Raw genomic sequence first — 17,627 nt, forward strand, 5'->3', positions numbered from 1 at the left:
TCCGGTGACCCTTCCTCATGTTAGGGTCACCGGACCCGAAACGTTAACTCTGATTTCTCTGCACAGATAGTGCCAGACCTGCTGAGCATTTCCAGCAATTTCTGTTTTTGTTAAACAATACACAGCATCCGCAATACTTTTGGTTTTTATCTGATATTGTTTAATGTTCGAGAAGCTTGAAGGCACTTAAAAAGTCCCAAAATTGGGGTCTACACATACGCACAAATTTCCAATGTGATGTGTACTGGATGCCATATTGGTGAGGGGTTAGTATGCATGTATTCAGCGTCCAGCTCAGACATGCAGAGCAGGCAGATTGTGTTATAAATCAGCACCCAATACTGATTAAATGCCTGTGCTGCCATTTTGGAAATTCACACTCCAGACTTCTTTATTGTTTAACCTTACATGACATAAATCACCATTTAAAAAAGTTTAACAACTGCTTGTAGGGTAGTTTCTTCCAGTTGTCGCCAAGATTCGCAATGTTTTTAATCACATTCACTCAAGTCGCAGATTTCTCCTGGCAGTTGCTTATTAGTTATCATTGACTTCAAGAAAGTAGTTGCTCCCAGATGTAGATACACTTCTGGGCGGTCCCCTCGGTATTGAGAAGGGAGAAAGATCACACACAACACGACAAGCTTTTTTTTAGTATTCAGTCACGGGATGTGGGCGTCACTGGCTACACCAGCATTTATTGCCCATCCCTGATTGCCCAGCTGGCATTTAAAAGTCAACCACATTGCTGTGGGTCTGGAGTCACATGTAGGCCAGACTGCAGAAGGATGGAAGCTTCATTCCCCTAAAGGGGATTAATGAACCAGATGGGTTTTTGCAACAATGAACAAAGGTTATATTGTCATCAAAGAACGTAGAACATAGAACAGTACAGCACAGTACAGGCCCTTTGGCCCACAATGTTGTGCCGAACTTTTACCCTAAACCTAAGGTCTGTCTAACCTCCACCGCTACCTTATACTATCATCCATATGCCTATCTAATAGCTGCTTAAATGCCCCTAATGAGGCCGACTCCACTACCCTCTCCAGCAATGCATTCCACGCCCCGACCACTCTCTGAGTAAAGAACCTGCCTCTGACGTTCCCCCGATATCTACCTCCTTCCACTTTAAAACAATGTCCCCTCGTAAAAGCTACCTCCACCCTAGGAAAAAGTCTCTGGCTGTCTACTCTATCTATACCTCTGATCATTTTGTACACCTCTATCAAGTCACCTCTCATCCTTCGTCGTTCTAAAGAGAAAAGCCCTAGCTCTCTCAACCTTTCCTCATAAGACCTTCCCTCCATTCCAGGCAACATCCTGGTAAATCTCCTGTGCACCTTTTCTAACGCTTCCGCATCTTTCCTGTAATGAGGTGACCAGAACTGGACACAATACTCCAGATGTGGCCGAACCAGGCTCACTAAATGCTTCATCGCAGATTTTTTAATTCAATGCAAATTCCACCATCTGACATGGCAAGATTAGAACCTGGATCCCAGAACGTTATGTGAGTGTCTGTATTAATTATCTAGCAATAATACCACAAGGCCATTACACTCCTTTGAAATGTGAGAAGGAAGAGAAAGGACAAGGACACTCAGTAGGACGCTATGTCCATTCAGGGTATTCAGGAAGCAATTCTCCTACCTGACCCTCAGTGACAACCGACGTTTGTTATTATATTTCTGTCGAGAAGCCTTTACTCAAATCTGCCAACTACTGCAGTTGTAATTGCAACTGCAGAGCAAACAAGGACCATAATGCTGATGGCTGTGAAAGTGACTGTGAGTATGAACTGTTGTACTTCTGACTCTGTCCAGGGAGTTGCTGGAGATATTAGCAAAACTTTGCAACATGTATTGCACTTCAGCATGAGGGCAACAGAAACTGTCTATTCAAACTGGGGTGACTTAATTTTCTGGAAAGAATGAACTCTAAAACTCTGCTCAAAGTTACGTTCCAAGTTAATGCTAGACTCCTCTAAACTCCTTGAAATTGACTGTAAGCATTCTGGCAGACTTTATAATACATCATTTTATTGTATTTATCCCTCAGCCTTCCTCTGTAGGTTATCCTACCAAAGTCCTCTGCATCGAAGTCATGTGCAGCCTCACTGTCTGGTGAACTGACATCTGTTCTATCCTTGCCCTTCCTCTGACCACAGTACCCTCTGTCTCCTCTGATGTACATCCTATTTCCAAACTATTGACTAAGGTAAATGTGGTCTCAGTATCTGACCTGGATGTTTTAAATGCTAAATCAAATAATTGCATGTCTTCGTCATCGTATTGGTGTTTTTTTTACCGTGGCCTGACCAGGTGACAACGCTTGGCAATCTGAGAGGAGAAGACACAAGGTTAAGGTTGTGGTGTGGAGAGTGAGATGGATGTTAGAGCCTTACACTTTCTGCAGCTCGTAAATCAGAAGCAGTTGTGTGTTGAGGAAGAACAGGATGTGAGAAGAAGTAGAGATAAGTAGAAATAGAATTAGGTTTTATTGTCACATGTACTCAAGTACAGAGATACATGAGTACAGCGAAAAGTGTACAAAGTCGCCAATTTCTGGTGCTATCTTAGGTACAAAGGTGCCTGGGTACAAAAATCTTAGGTGTAAATTAGAAAATTTAAAAAATAAAGTTAAATGATTAGCATTACAGTCCTTATAAAACTAGTGTCTTCTCCAGCCACAACATGTAGACCCTTTAAGAAGTTCAGGCTAATTTTAAATAGTGCAGCCTAATTTTAGGGACAATGTTTTCTAATCATCCTGTTTAGAGATGATATTACACAGCCCTGGAGTAGGTGGAACATGAATCCAGGCCAACACATTGCAGCCTAGTTTTAAGTAGTGGAAGTTGGTAATAATATTAAACCCTTATTCATGTGTATCACCAATAAACAATATATACAGCACTAGCTGCATACAGAAATCATTTTAATGAATAGACAGCACCAGGTGGGCATGCTGCCTGCATTGATTTGAATGGGTGCCGGTTACTCCCACATTGGTATACCTATTCTCATATTCAACAGCTAACCAACTGAACACTTCCAAAGTTAGATCGTCAGTAGGGAAATGACCTTCAGCAGTATTTACAATAATTACAATAGTGTACCTGTATGTAATACCCTGCTATGATTTTTACGTATAATACTGATACATATATACATTTACTAATGTTGGTATATTTGAGCAAATAACAAAGGTTTGCTTTGAAAGTTGTTTCACTTTCCAAACCGATAATAGTTGTGCCAATGCTCACAAATGGATGTCTGGCATAGCTCCCTCTGCCAGCCAGTGATGTGGTCATTCTTTGCCACCAGCATGTGGTTGTGTCTATAAGGTACATACATATACCTTGATAAAGTGACAGCTGCATTGCTTTCTAGAGCCTACACTCCCAATATGGTGAGCTCCAGGACCTGACGTGATTACAAGACTGGGCCATACAAAATTACTGGGAGTTAATTTCAACTTTTATTACCAGGTGAGTACCTGCTTTCCATGTCACATGATTCTATTTCCCATTGACTGCATGCAAATGCAGATAAAGAATGCAAATGGAGACTTGTAATTTTGTGGGAATACTATTGGACCAGTAATCCGGGGATTATGTTTCGAAGCACAGAGTAGCAGCTGAAGAATTTAAATTCTGTTAATAATTCTTTATAATCAGGAATTCAAAGCTTGTATTTGTAATCAACAGCTTGTCTTGGAAATCCAGTCAATTTACCACTGTCCTTCAGGGAAGGAAATCTGCCATTCTCACCTTACTTAAAATGTAATTTCAGACTCACAACAATGTGTTTGACTTTTAAATCCCCTCTGAAATGGATCAGCAAGGCATTTAGCGGTATTAATAGCCTCTTAGACAACAAAGATCTGACTACACTAATCTGATTTTTTTAGCTCTTGGGATCACATACAATATGTCAGGGGCAACTTCCAAGATCGTATCAGGGACATGGTCATGGACATGGCCAGTGTGCCACTTGGGGGAGTCAGGGTCGGCTTCCTCTCCTCATAAATGGTGAGGAGTCAAATGTCAGTCTCCTCACCACCCACCCTGGCTCTTTCTGTCCTTTTGCAGGCCAATTTCTTCTGGAATGAGACAAAGGGAGAGATTGAATGAGCTGAAAGTCACTGATTAGTGGAATTCTGTAGGGCTGTGTTGGAATTACAACTATTCATGACATCCATTAACAATCTGATTGAATGAGCTGAGAATCACTGATACAGCTGTTAATACTGGGGCAGGCAGGGTAAGGTGGTGAGCTGCCTTGATTGAGTGAGTAAGCTGGCAGGGTCTGACGGCATGCCATCTTCAGCTAGTCCTGAGGGAAGAAGATGGCCCTTCTCATCACCATCACATCCTTCAAGAGACCCCTGTTCACAAGGCTGGGTGCCAATTCTTCCTCACCTTCCATGTTCAGGGCAAATGTCAGGCAACATGCAGCGCAGTTCCACAATGATAGTGCTGGGCCAGATTCACAACAGCCTTTTAGTGTTGGGAATCATGGGATATCTTAGAGGTGGCAAGTTCTTTTGTCTACAGTGAGACGGAGAATTGGCTAGCATTGGTTGCCATAGGTACATGCTACATACCGAATGAGGCAAGTTTGGTATGAGGTCTTGTGCAAACAAATCCTCCATGACACTAAATCAATTTGTGATAAACTTCAGCCCAATGTAACCAACAACGTAACTAATGAAGATTTGCACTGAAGCTTTGATGGTGAATATTCTATTGTATTCTTCACTTTAGTCAATGCTGTGGCTAAACCTCGTAACATAGTTCATGCTTATTACAATTAATTCATTATTTTAATCTAGCTCTATATAGTTCAGCATGACTTTTCCTTGACTGGTTTATAAAAATCAACATTCTGAAAATATGATCTTTTTGCATGAATTAATTTTTTAAAATATATAATGCTGGAAAACGAGGCTGAAGAAGTAAATTGGGATCAAGGAAATGGCTGAGTAAGTACTTTGCGTCAATCTTCACAGTGGAAAACATCACAGCATACCAGAACTTCAAGAGAGTCAGACCGGATGGACTACACCCGAAGATTCTGAAGGACGTAGCTGAGGAGAGTGTAAAGGCATTGATGGTGATCTTTCAGGAATCACTAGATTTAGGGAGGGTCCTAGAGGACTGGAAATAGTTAAAGTAACACCCCTGCATAAGAAGGGAGGGAGGCAAAAGATGGGAAGTTATAGGCCGGTAAGCCTGACCTCGGTTGGTAAGATTTTAAAGTCCATTGTTAAGGATGCAATTGCATTCATTTTAAAAAGGCTAGAATACAAGAGAAGGCGTGCATTGCTGAGGCTAGATACAGCTCTGCTCAAACTATATTTGGAACATTGTGAGCAGTTTTGGGCTTGTATCTAAGGAAAGATGTGCTGGCCTTGGAGGATTTCCAGAGGAGATTCATAAGAATGATCCTGGAGATGAAGTGCATGTAATATAAGGAGTGATTGAGGACTCTGGGTCTGTACTAGATGAAGTTTTAGAAGGATGAAGAGGGGGACTCTCAATGAAACTTACAGAATACTGAGAATCCTGGACAGAGTGGATGTGGACAAGATGTTTCTACTCAATGGAGAGACTGGGACCTGAAGGCACAGCCTCAGAATGAAGGGCTGACCCTATAGCACTGAGATGAGGAGGAATTTGTTTCGCCAGAGGGTAGTGAATTGGTGGAACTCATTGCCATAGACGACTGTGGACGCCAATTCATTGAGTGTATTTTAGACAGAGATAGACAGGCTCTTGATCAATAAAGGGATTATGGTTATGGGGAGAAGGCAGGAGAATGGGGTTGAGAAATATATCAGCCATAATAAAATGATGGGGCAGACCCGATGGACCGAATGGCTTCATTCTGCTCCGATATGTAATAGTCATACAGTCTGAAGACGTCAAGACACTGAATATTGTTTGCAATAGACAAAGACTTTGGGTGGAATCTTATAAGGGTCTGAATGGATCATAAAATGCTTACAGTGCAGAAGCAAGCCATTCAGCCCACTGAGTCCACGGTGGCCCTCCGAAGAGCATCACACCAAGACTCAACCCCTTACTCTATCACTGTAACGCTGCATTTCCCATGGCTAATCCACCTTGTCTGCACATCCCTGGACACTATGGGCAATTTACCATGACCAATTCACCTAACCTGCACATCTTTGGTCTGTGGGAGGAAACCCACGCAGACACGGGGAGTATGTACAAACTCCACACAGATAGTCACTCAAGGCTGGAATTGAACCCGCGTTCCTGATGCTGTGAGGCAACACTGCCAACCACCATGTCACCCTGACATAGGCTTTGGTGAGAAATGTTGCAGAATTGCTTGGAAGTTCAGTAGTCTTTCTCAGCAAGAACTCGTTTATCTTTTAACAACATTCTGGGCATCAAGGAAAGATTCTTGCTAGGCAGCAGTAAATTACCTACTAATGGGAATTATTGCTTTTTAATGACTTTATTAACTGCACATCTCACCTCAGTCGTATGCTACCTCCAATCCTAACATCTACTCAAGCAACTAGACACCACAAATTCTCGACATGGAAGTCAGAGTGGGTACCTGGCAACTTTAGCACTCCTGTTGCTCAGCAGATCCTCCATGTTAGAGTCCAAGCACAATCCCATCAGGTCACACTCCATGGGATTGACCACACGCACTCCATGTCCAGAGATATTGGCATCCAACATGTGCCAGCCTCCAAGAAACTTCCTGGCACATCTCCGATCCACTTACAGGAAGCTTCTGCACTTCAGTGGGGCATCTCAGGTAGCATTGGTAACTCTCATTGTAATGCTACAGCAGGGACACTGTGCTCAGGGATGCACACCCAGCTCCTGAACTGGACCAGGCTGTATCTCCAGGCTCCTTGCTCACTCCCTTATTGGTCTCTCACTCTGGGCGTACCTGGATACTCACAACCTCCCTGCCTTGCTTTGTCTTTTCGCACTATGCCCTTCAGCCAGAGATACCTAGTTCACCATATTGGTGAATTGCATTGCTGTTTAATGCAGATGCAGGAGGTTTGTCATTGTAGTCAGCGGGCTTCAGTCAAGAAAAGGGATTTAACCTTCAATGGTCCTGGTACAGTAAGACAATGGCGGCCTCTGATACCGGTCCAGGGGTTTGGATATGGCCAGTAGCCACTCAGGGTGGTCAGAGCCAGGAACCTCTCCTCATAAGGTGCTGAGTAGCTGAATGGCAGGCAGACCACCATTTGTCTTGACTGTGTCTGTACTATTGTGGGCTCATTTCATCCTGGAATGAGAGAGAGGCTGGTATTATGGGAGGTGCATGTGGCTGGAAGTGGGGCAGTGTCCAAACCGAGTGATTAGTCAGTATTGTGGGCATGCAGGGTTAGTCATTCAGGGGTTGGGCTGGATGAGAGCAAACGGGGAAGATGTTGCAGGCAATAGTGAGACTGATAGAGGATAAGCCTGGCTGGGAGGTGGCTAGAGTAGCAGAGATAGAGTGAGTTCGAGGTATCGGAAGAAAGATGGTTCCACTTATACTAGCGGAGCAAATAAGGACATTGACCTATTTCCTCCAGTGCAGGGTATTCTCCAGACATCTGGAGATATACTGACCAGGGGGGCAACTTCAGGGTAACCTTGGTCTGATGCTATTGCCCCCACTAGGTTTGCCAGACACCTACCCACAAAGCAGGATGCCATATTCCCTTCTCCACAATGTCTATGGCAAATATCAGGAACTGTGCAGGCTCGTTCCAGACTGACAGTGTTTGTCTGGTGCTCAGCAGCTTTTAAATGATGGCATGGGCTACAAGAATGCTGGTCTATTCTGGGATATCTCAATATGTGCTGGTATAGTGAGTGGCAGAGTGAGGTGAGAATCAGGCGAGAGGGGGACAAAACTGGTGAGGCTAGGTTCCTGATGATGCAAGGTTGGTAAGATATGGTGAGAGATGTCGCTAGATCTTGTGGAGAGAAGCCACCTTGAGAAGTCAAGGAAACTGAGGTAGCCAAATGAAAAGAGATTTGGTCCTTTGGTCTTTCACTCTTGTCCATTTATTCGTGACCACTTTTCATAAAACTAATTTATGTATCTCAAGCTGTTGGAATCCCAGGCTGGATCACTTTGCCACCGAAGTCACTGCAGAAGCAAAATAAATACACACAAATAAGTAAATGATGACCCTGACAGTGCAGCAGCACCACAAACAGAGAAGGTTTCAATTGAAGAGATTCCTCAAGAACATCATTGAGGAAGAGTAACTAGAGGAAAACCTATATTAAAAAAAATTAGAAACAAGTTCACTTTGGTTTTGGATAGGAAGCTATAAATAGCTTTAAAAAAGATAAATACTGAATGATGAATATCAAACTAATAAAGATTGAAGAAGATACATGCTATGGCATTGTAGGATTATTAACGATGCAACCGAAATGGATTAATAACAGATCCAACAGAGGCTGCTCATTTGCAATATAAATGAAACGCTGACAGATGCTATATGTAAACAGCATCAAAAAAAAGGAAAGAATGATAACAGTAATTAACGTAACTGGCAATAAAGAGGAATGTTGTGTAAAACCAATAGGAAATACTAATATAAACTGACATTTTCCCAGCCACCATCAGTTCTGAGGAAGGGTCACCGGACCCGAAATGTTAACTCTGTTTTCTCCTCCACAGATGCTGCCAGACTGCTGAGCTTTTCCAGCAACTTTGTTTTTGTTCAGGAAATACTAATAACAGAGTAAAGGGATTTGACGATCATTGCAAGATTGGGCTACATGTTGCTGTTGTTCATATTAATGTTCTTTTAACAGCAAGACCTGGCCCGATGCATGACAAGGAAGAGAATTTGAAAGAACATGAATTGCAAATTGAAATGATGGATAACCATTATCTTCTCTGGCATTGTATGTCCTCTCACTGAGCTGCTAACGCACATTTCTTATCTAGTCAACCAAGTCTTCAATGGAAAAAGCAAAGATCACCTGAAATAAGAAGTTTTTTTGAAATAAATCTTTTGTGCTCATTGCACAATAAACAGGAAAATTGTAATAGATTTCAAGAGCAGATAGTGGGACTGACTAGGTTGCTTTTAGAAAGAAGCAGTGCAGGTTCAGTGAGCTGAATGGCCTCCTTTGGTGCTGTGCTATTCCATCACTCTGGTAACCAGTAAATGACAACAATTATCATTCCATTGTCCAGGTTACATCCAAACCTGAAGGCAAAGGCACTGTAAAAGCAGAAATGGATTTATCTCTTAAATTTCAGGTCAGGGAGCAGTGTCAGGTATAGAAAGCAGTGTCAGGTACAGGGAGCAGTGTCAGGTATAGAGATCAGTGTCAGGTACAGGGAACAGTGCCAGGTACAGGGAACAGTGTCAGGATACAGGGAACAGTGTCAGGATACAGGGAACAGTGTCAGGTACAGGGAACAGTGTCAGGTATAGAAAGCAGTGTCAGGTACAGGGGGCAGTGTCAGGTATAGAGATCAGTGTCAGGTACAGGGAACAGTGTCAGGTACAGGGAACAGTGTCAGGATACACAGTGCAGAAGCACTGGAATGCTTGGAGCATCATTAGAGCATGGAAGAGCTTGGAGGCACATCAATTTATTGGGAAATGGTGTGCAGTGAATAGCAATTTAGAAGCCTGGATTAATGAGCCAGAGACATGAGTTCAAATCCTGGCCACAGCAGCTGGGGAATTTAAATTACCTTAATTAAATAAATTTGGAATTAAATGTACTAGCCATGAAACTACCAGATTGCAGTAAAAACCCATCCGGGCTCCCTAATATCCATTGTGCATGCCTATCTACCATCCTCACCCAGTCAATGACCACAGACTAACAGAATTGTCATTGACTCAGAACTGTCTTCTAAGCAGGCCTAGCAAACGACTCAGTGTGTCCAAGAAGGTGATTCATCACCACATTTGCACAATTAGTTAGGAATAGTTAATAAATACACGCTTTGTTTGTGAAACTCCCATCAACAGGTAAATGGAAAAACTCACACAGAAAATACCCCAGAAGAGATGTAACTACCTCAGTCATGTGGATAACCGCTCAAGACGTTTTGCTCCAATTCTGTTCTTCTCGGGAAAGTGATGGTTCACCCTTGAGTACAGTTCCTGAGTTTCACAAATACTCCAGCAGTTCATCTGATGTGATCCACTGGTTTACATTTTTCAGGCAGGATCTCACTGTTATGAGCTATAGCAAGAGTACCGCTGAAATCTTATCATTCCCCATTCTCGGGCACTAACACCAATGATGCATCCACACTGAGGCAAATTAACATTTTAGACTCAGCAGTAAATCAGGATCTGACTAGCTTGTTTCAGCACTGCGCTATAAGGTCATGATTTACTGACTGATTCACTGAAAAACAACTGAAAACTGTGTGCCTGCATTGGGAGCAGATAAAATTACAGGTCTCAACTTTTGAAATAACAATCACATTTAAGGGGAATTAAGTTAAAAAGACAACTAAAATTCCACAGCCACTTATCATTCTTTCATACCATGTGCATGGAAATATTGAATAATTTTGATGCTACTCTAAATGAAATGAGAAATTTGCCAAGAAAAATTAATGATGTTTTGGAATTTACCAATTCTTAGGATTTTGGATTAACAAAGTCATTGGTAACCACACTGAACTGTTGTAATTATCAATTTAAAGCTATAGAATACAAATTAAGATGTTACTGCACCATCTTCAATATCCATAGACCAGAGGTTTATATAATCTGTTTTGGCTAGTACAGTGTACTACTTTATATCTTTATGATATAAAGACATCATATCTTACATGATATGTAGAAATTATTCGGTCAGGGCAGTGGAGTCAATGATTTCTCACTCCAAAACAATTTTTAAGGAACACCTGAGAGGAAAGGCAATTTTATCCATCACAGTAAATTGGTTGATGTTGGCAATTATAGTAGAGATCCTGGAGAAATATAAAGATCAATGATGATGCAAGCCCTTGACTTTGATTATGAGATCATGATGCATTATCTTTTCACATCTTTCTTGACCTCTTTTCAGCCTTAGAAATATCATATCTATAGTGCCATCCTGTTGTCTAGCTCAGTGGGACTGTGCTCATTGAACCTTATCTCCCAATCATCTAGGAATTACAAACTGCAGAGATACATAATGACAGATAGAAATCAAGGCACACATATCCAACACATTTTGTTCCATCAATGTTTGTAGATCAGACAAGGTTACATACTTCAAGCTAGTGCATAACAATAACTCTACAACCAATAATAACACTAGTGAATGCCTTGTGGCTGTTCATAGAATCCCTACAGTGTGGAAGCAGGCCATTCAGCCCATCATCTCCACACTGGCCCTCTAAAGAGCATTCCATCCAGACGCTGTAACCCTATATTTTCCATGGCTAATCCACCCCACTTGCACATCTTTTGAATTGTGAGAGGAAACCAGAGCACCTGGAGGAAACCCACACAGGCACAGTAAAAACTACAGATGCTGGAGTCAGAGATAACACAGTGTGGAGCTGGAGGAACACAGCAGGCTAGACAACATCAGAAGAGCAGGAAAGTTGCCGTTTCAGGAACAGGGAGAATGTGCAAGCTCCACACAGACATTCACCTGAGGCTAGAATTGAACCTGGGTCACTGGTGCTGTGAGGCAGCAGTGATAACCACTGAGCCACTGTGCTGCCCCTATTCTTTCTACAAAGTTTACAATATGTAGGAGAGATAGGATAGACTAGGACCTTTTTCACTGGAGCATAGGAGACTGAGGGGTGACCTTATAGAGGTATATAAAATCATGAGAGGCATAGATAAGGTAGACAGCCAACAGCTTTGCCCCATGGTAGGGGAGTCTAAAACTAGAGAGCGTATGTTTAAGGTGAGAATGGAGAGATATGAAAGAGTCCAGAGGGGCAATTTTTTCACAAAGAGGGTGGTGAGTGTCTGGAAGTGCTGCCAGAAACACTGGTGGAAGCGAATACAATTTCGTCATTTAAGGAACATTTAGACAGGTTCATGGACGGGACAGGTATGGAGGGATAGGGAGGAAACACAGGCAAATGGGACTAATTTAAACTGTGAAAACTGGGCGGCATGGGTCGAAGGTCTTGTTTCCATGCTATAGACCTCAACGACTCGAACTATTTGAAGGCATAACTGTCACCAAGTCAGGCAGTTACTATATTAAAACAATAAGGATGAAAGATCATTCTCAAATTTTCTACTAGGATAAAGTCTTGAGTCGAAGTACACCAGACCATAATTCACATCTGACCAGTGCAAAGTAGGCAGAATCCAATTGAGCTTTTGATGTCAAACTAATTTAGATAATGGTACAGAACTCCCTCCTGTACAGACACTCAGTGTTGGAAGCATGCCATTGTGGAATTTGAAAGGGACATAGCAAGGGCAAACAGCAATGCTTAAAAGTTTGTGGCCGCATGTATAGGTCATGTCAGAGAAATTATTTTAAAAGCATGACTAAAATAGATTTATTTCATCAGTGCCTGTCAGATTTGTCAGGTCTACATCTGCAGGAGGGTCTTCCGAGCTCAGGGACTTGGCTTAAGGTGCAGGCAACTTAGACAATCCTTGTTCAAGCCCAGCAGTTATTGCCCATCCTTAATTGTCCAGAGGGCAGTTGAGAGTCAACCATATTACTGTGGGTCTGGAGTCACATGTAGTCGAAGCCTGGTTGGCCATTTCCTTCCCTAAAGTGCATCAGTGATCCAGATTCATTTTTCCTGACAATCAACAATGGTTTCATGGTCATCATTAGACTCTTAACTCCAGATTTTTATTGAATTCAAATTCCAGCATCTGCCATGGCAAGATTTGAACCTAGGTCTCTGGATGAAGATTCCAGTGATAATATCACTAGGCCATCACCTCCCCTGAAAGCTTTCTAGCCTCCTAAGAATGTTCCATATTTCAACGGGATTGTCACTGAAGATCCAAATGCAACTATTTTGATTTAATTGATTTTCTCTAGTGGCTGCCTATCCAGATAATTGTCCTAAATTTTTCAGTAAAGAATACATATTTTATCACTCTAAAGTGCCACTGTCTGATGAAAAATAGAACTTGTTGCATTAAATATTGAGAACTGGCTCGAGCTTGCAAAATAACAAAATCTAAAATTAATTTGTAGGCATTTGAACTTAAGAACCAATCCCAATCTTTTTGATTAGAATCCCTACACTGTGGAAGCAGGCCATTAGACCCACTGAGAACACAGCAACCTTCCAAAGAGCATCCCACCCAGACCCTAAACCTGCATTGCCCATGGCCAATGGACATCTTTGGACTGTAGGAGGAAACCGGAGCACCTGGAGGAAACCCCGCAGACAGACACAGGGAGAAAGTGCAAACTCCACACAGACAGTTGTCTGAGACTGGAATCGAACCTGGGCCTGTGTCGCTGAGGCAGCAGTGGTAACCACTGAGCCACTGTGCCACTCCCTCAGGTTTAGCTGAAAATGACACCAACTGTCATTGACACAAAGTGTATTTCTGACATCTAAAAGCAGAATGGTTTGGGGTAAATCTCACATTCTTGTCCCTGAGTCATTGACTTAATTTTCAGTTGAGTCACTGTTAAGATTTACAATATACTTAGGTTTTCGAAATACATAGCATTCTGTAGGGTTTGCTACGATTGGATTTATAGGAATTTCTCAAGCCTTCACTTTCATGCCAGTTATTTAAATCAAACTGTTAAAGACCCTAACAGTGTATACATCTAGTATGGATAGAAAAAGATATGACAACAAGCAAACACTACACAGCACTAGACTAGACGAGATGACAGAATCAATAAGGAATTCTGCACTGAAATTTTATCTTACTATCCCAGTACTGTATAAAACTGTCTCAGGCTAGTAGTTGATGGTAATTACTTTTCAGTTTATCTATAATACTTGGTGTGCAGTTTCAGAAGCTGCTGGAACCTCTGTTAATCATTCCAGAATTGAGTGAAGGAAAATGTCAAGAGAACATATTTGTGGGACTGTAGACTTATTTTGAGCTGAATGGAGTGTGAAAATGTTACACAAACATTTTTAATTCTTCTCTAACTCCTTGTGAGAAGCTATTTCAAAGTTCACTAGGCAAGAGATAAGTTGAACTCTGAATCAACACAAGCCATTTTGAAGCCTGAATCCTGAAAAGTACGACAGATTATGTATATATTGTTTTTTCTAGTCATTTGTTTAGTAGAGTGGAATTTGAGTTGCTTGTGAGACTGATGTGACATTAGTACACTCAAATAAGCAATGGGCAAAATGACTTTTGTGCCTACACCTACAGTGCAATGTGTGTGGCATTTATCAGAATATTGTAAACCGTAATAATTTAAAGCATCAGCATAGCTGTGAAAATCTGATTATTTGTTAAAAATATTTTATATAATGCATTTCCAAACATGTTGAGAAGGATTATGAATTTGAAGAAGTTGTTCTAGGTCAACATTTTCCATTGCCTCTAAGACTGTATGAAATTTCTTCTAAGTAGCAAGAATACAGATTCCTCTGGCTGGAGCTTTGGCAACAAAGGTAGATGGTTCTTTTCCTGGTCACATGAGGAGCTTCACAGAGTAAGTTGTTGCATGTTTTGGGATACCAATGACTTCCAACTTATGGTTGGTGTAATTTGCTGTCACCATGCTCTTTGCTTGATTGGGTCCAGGGTCTACCTCACTTAAACTCAGAATCTGTGAAACATAGTTACTCTATAAGAGATCAGGAAGCATCAAAAGACATCTGATAGACACCCCACAAACCATTGTTACACAAAATTAGGGATAATGAGATCGGTAGCAATACAGTAGGACAGTTTGTATATCAGTTATTGGACAGACTGTAAGAATAGACTTGAATAAAAACAAAATACAGCAATTGCTGGAAATCTGAAACAAACACAAGGAATTCTTGGGAAACTCAGCATGTCTGGTAGCATCTGTGGAGAGGGAAACTGTGCTAACGTTTCGAGTTCAGCATGACTCTTCTTCATAATCTTGCTAAAGAAGGTTCTGCAGAAGAGTCATGCCAGACTCGAACGTAAACTCTGTTTCTCTTTCCACAGATCCTTTGCTTGTTTGAGTAAGAATAAACTGGTAATTTTCAGAATAACAGTTATACGTAGTGGAGTGCCACAAAAAAATCAATACTTGGGCAGCAGACATTTACAATCTATATCAAAAACTTGGTTGAAATGACCAAGTGTACTTTATCTCAACCTGTGGATTGTATAAAACTAGAGAACAAAACAGCCTGACGGGAAGTTGTAAAGGGAATTGGGAAGTAATTAGGCAAGAAGGTGGCAGTATAATGGTGGGGATGATTGGTTTGATATGATCTGATTTGTTGTTGTCACACGTACTGAGATACAGTGAAAAGTGTTGTTTTGCATGCTATACACACAGATCATTTTATCCACTTTGGTAGTAAGAATTGAAAAGCAGAATATTTTTTGAAAAGATGGAAGATGGTTAAATGTTGGAGATACCAGATAATTGTGAAGTGATATTTTTTGGTAGGAAGGATGAAGAGAGGCAACATAAAATAAATTAAATTAAAATAAAACAAATATAACATTCCGAGTGGTGCAGAAAGACTGGGAGTATATGTGTAGCCAAGTGACAGGGAAGGTTGAGAAAGCAGTTAATAAAGTAGGTGAGAGAAAGGAAGTTATGATAAACATATCCTAAACTCTATGTCAACCTCCACTGGATATTGTGTCCAGTTTTGGGCACTACAGGTTAGGAAATACATGAAAAAACTGAGAAGTTAGGGAAAAGAGTCATGAGAGTTTCCAAGAATAAGAAATGTGGTTACATGGATACGTTAGAGATGCTTGGGTTGATCTTCTCAGAGGGAAAAAAAAATTAAAAGAAGGTTTTACCAAGAGGCATTCAAAATCATGTAGAATCTCTATGGAGCGTGTAGGGTGAAGCTGTTTCTGTTAGAGAAAGGATTGAGAATGAGAGGACACAACCTAAAGTGATTTTTTTTATTCATTCACGGGGTGTGGGCGTCACTGGCTAAGCAGCATTTCTTACCCATCCCTAATTGCCCAGAGGGCAGTTAAGAGTCAGTCACATTGCTGTGTGTCTGGAGTCACATGTAGGCCAGACCAGGTAAGGATAGCAGTTCCCTTGCCTAAAGGACATTAGTGAACCAAATGGGTTTTTCCAACAATGAACAATGGATTCATCGTCATCATTAGACCCAAAATTCCAGATTTATTTTTATTGAAATCAAATTCCATCATCTGCTGTGGTGGGATTTGAACCCAGGTCCCCAGAACATTATTTGGGTCTCTGGATTAATAGTCCAGTGATAATACCACTGATTGGCGAAAGAAGCACTGGCAACACAAACATGCTGTTATTGTTGACATTTTAAGCTAATTTTTACTTCAGACAGAAACGTATTGCCTGATTTGCAGTTCCTTACTGAAGCTAACTATTGGTGCTTTGGGCAGTTAGGGCTATTCTACTGTGATTTATTAACAGAATACTGAGCCATCTAATATCTGTATTGCTTAAGCTCTTCCGATGCGGAATTCAGTGCTTGCTATACTATTCTCCTTCAGAGACCTGAAGAAGAAGTGAGACTCCAAAAGGTTGTGTTTTCAAATAAACCTGTTAGGCTATAACCTGGTGTCATGTGATTTTTGACATTCTCCTGTGGAGGTGAAGACTAAGTGTAATCTCCAGATGGAACAGAGTTAGACTGCTGGGAATAATTGGGACAGAGCTGATTCATATAAATCAGTCTCCATCTTAAAGTCATACAATCTGATCTTATATTTAGCGTACTATTTTGGTTTGATATCATTTTTCTTTAGTTAATATGAATTTGACAATGTGGGAAACACAGAAGTAATTTGAAGTAGTTGTTTGAAGCATAAGAAGGTAATTTTGTCCTAATGAAAAAAAAATTGGCAAATTGGCAATTGTGTCTTTCGTGTCTTGATTGTTATTTCTGTCGACTTTAATCGGGAGAGGTGTAAAACAAACTGCAAAATTGGAATTACTATTTTATACTGTTGCAGAAAGGGAAAATGGCCTGGAGGGGTTCTGTGCAGTGAAGGATGAAGAGCTGGCAATCACAAATATTTCTGCTGGGAAAGTGTAACTACAGAAGAAAAATTGACACAGAAGTGGTAAATATGTAACAACGGGGAATAAGCGTTTATCAATGAAACATCTAAGCACAGAACTCAAAAAATAGGTATGATTATATACGTATTTCCTCTGTTGTCATTTAAACAGGAGTTGACTGTTTATGACACAATTTTAATTAATTTTCAGATAATGGGACAAAGTAGTAACTCAAACCAAACTTATGTTTATCTTGATTGAATACCTTTACTGTAAATTGAAACCTACAGAATCAGAGGTTTGGACTTATCATCTCCATTGTTTTAGTTAGCATCGAAAGGCTATCATTAGTCACAAAGTTGTCTTTTTTCCCAATGGTTCATGGATGTGGCTGTAACTGCCTAGGCCATTATTCACATCCAGAAGAAGGTGGTGGTAAGTCACCTTCGTGAACCACTATAGTTGTTGAGATGTATGACACAGTGGCTGAGTG

This window comes from Rhincodon typus, chromosome 5 (assembly GCF_021869965.1).
Source record: "Rhincodon typus isolate 14 chromosome 5, sRhiTyp1.1, whole genome shotgun sequence".
Classification (NCBI taxonomy): domain Eukaryota; kingdom Metazoa; phylum Chordata; class Chondrichthyes; order Orectolobiformes; family Rhincodontidae; genus Rhincodon; species Rhincodon typus.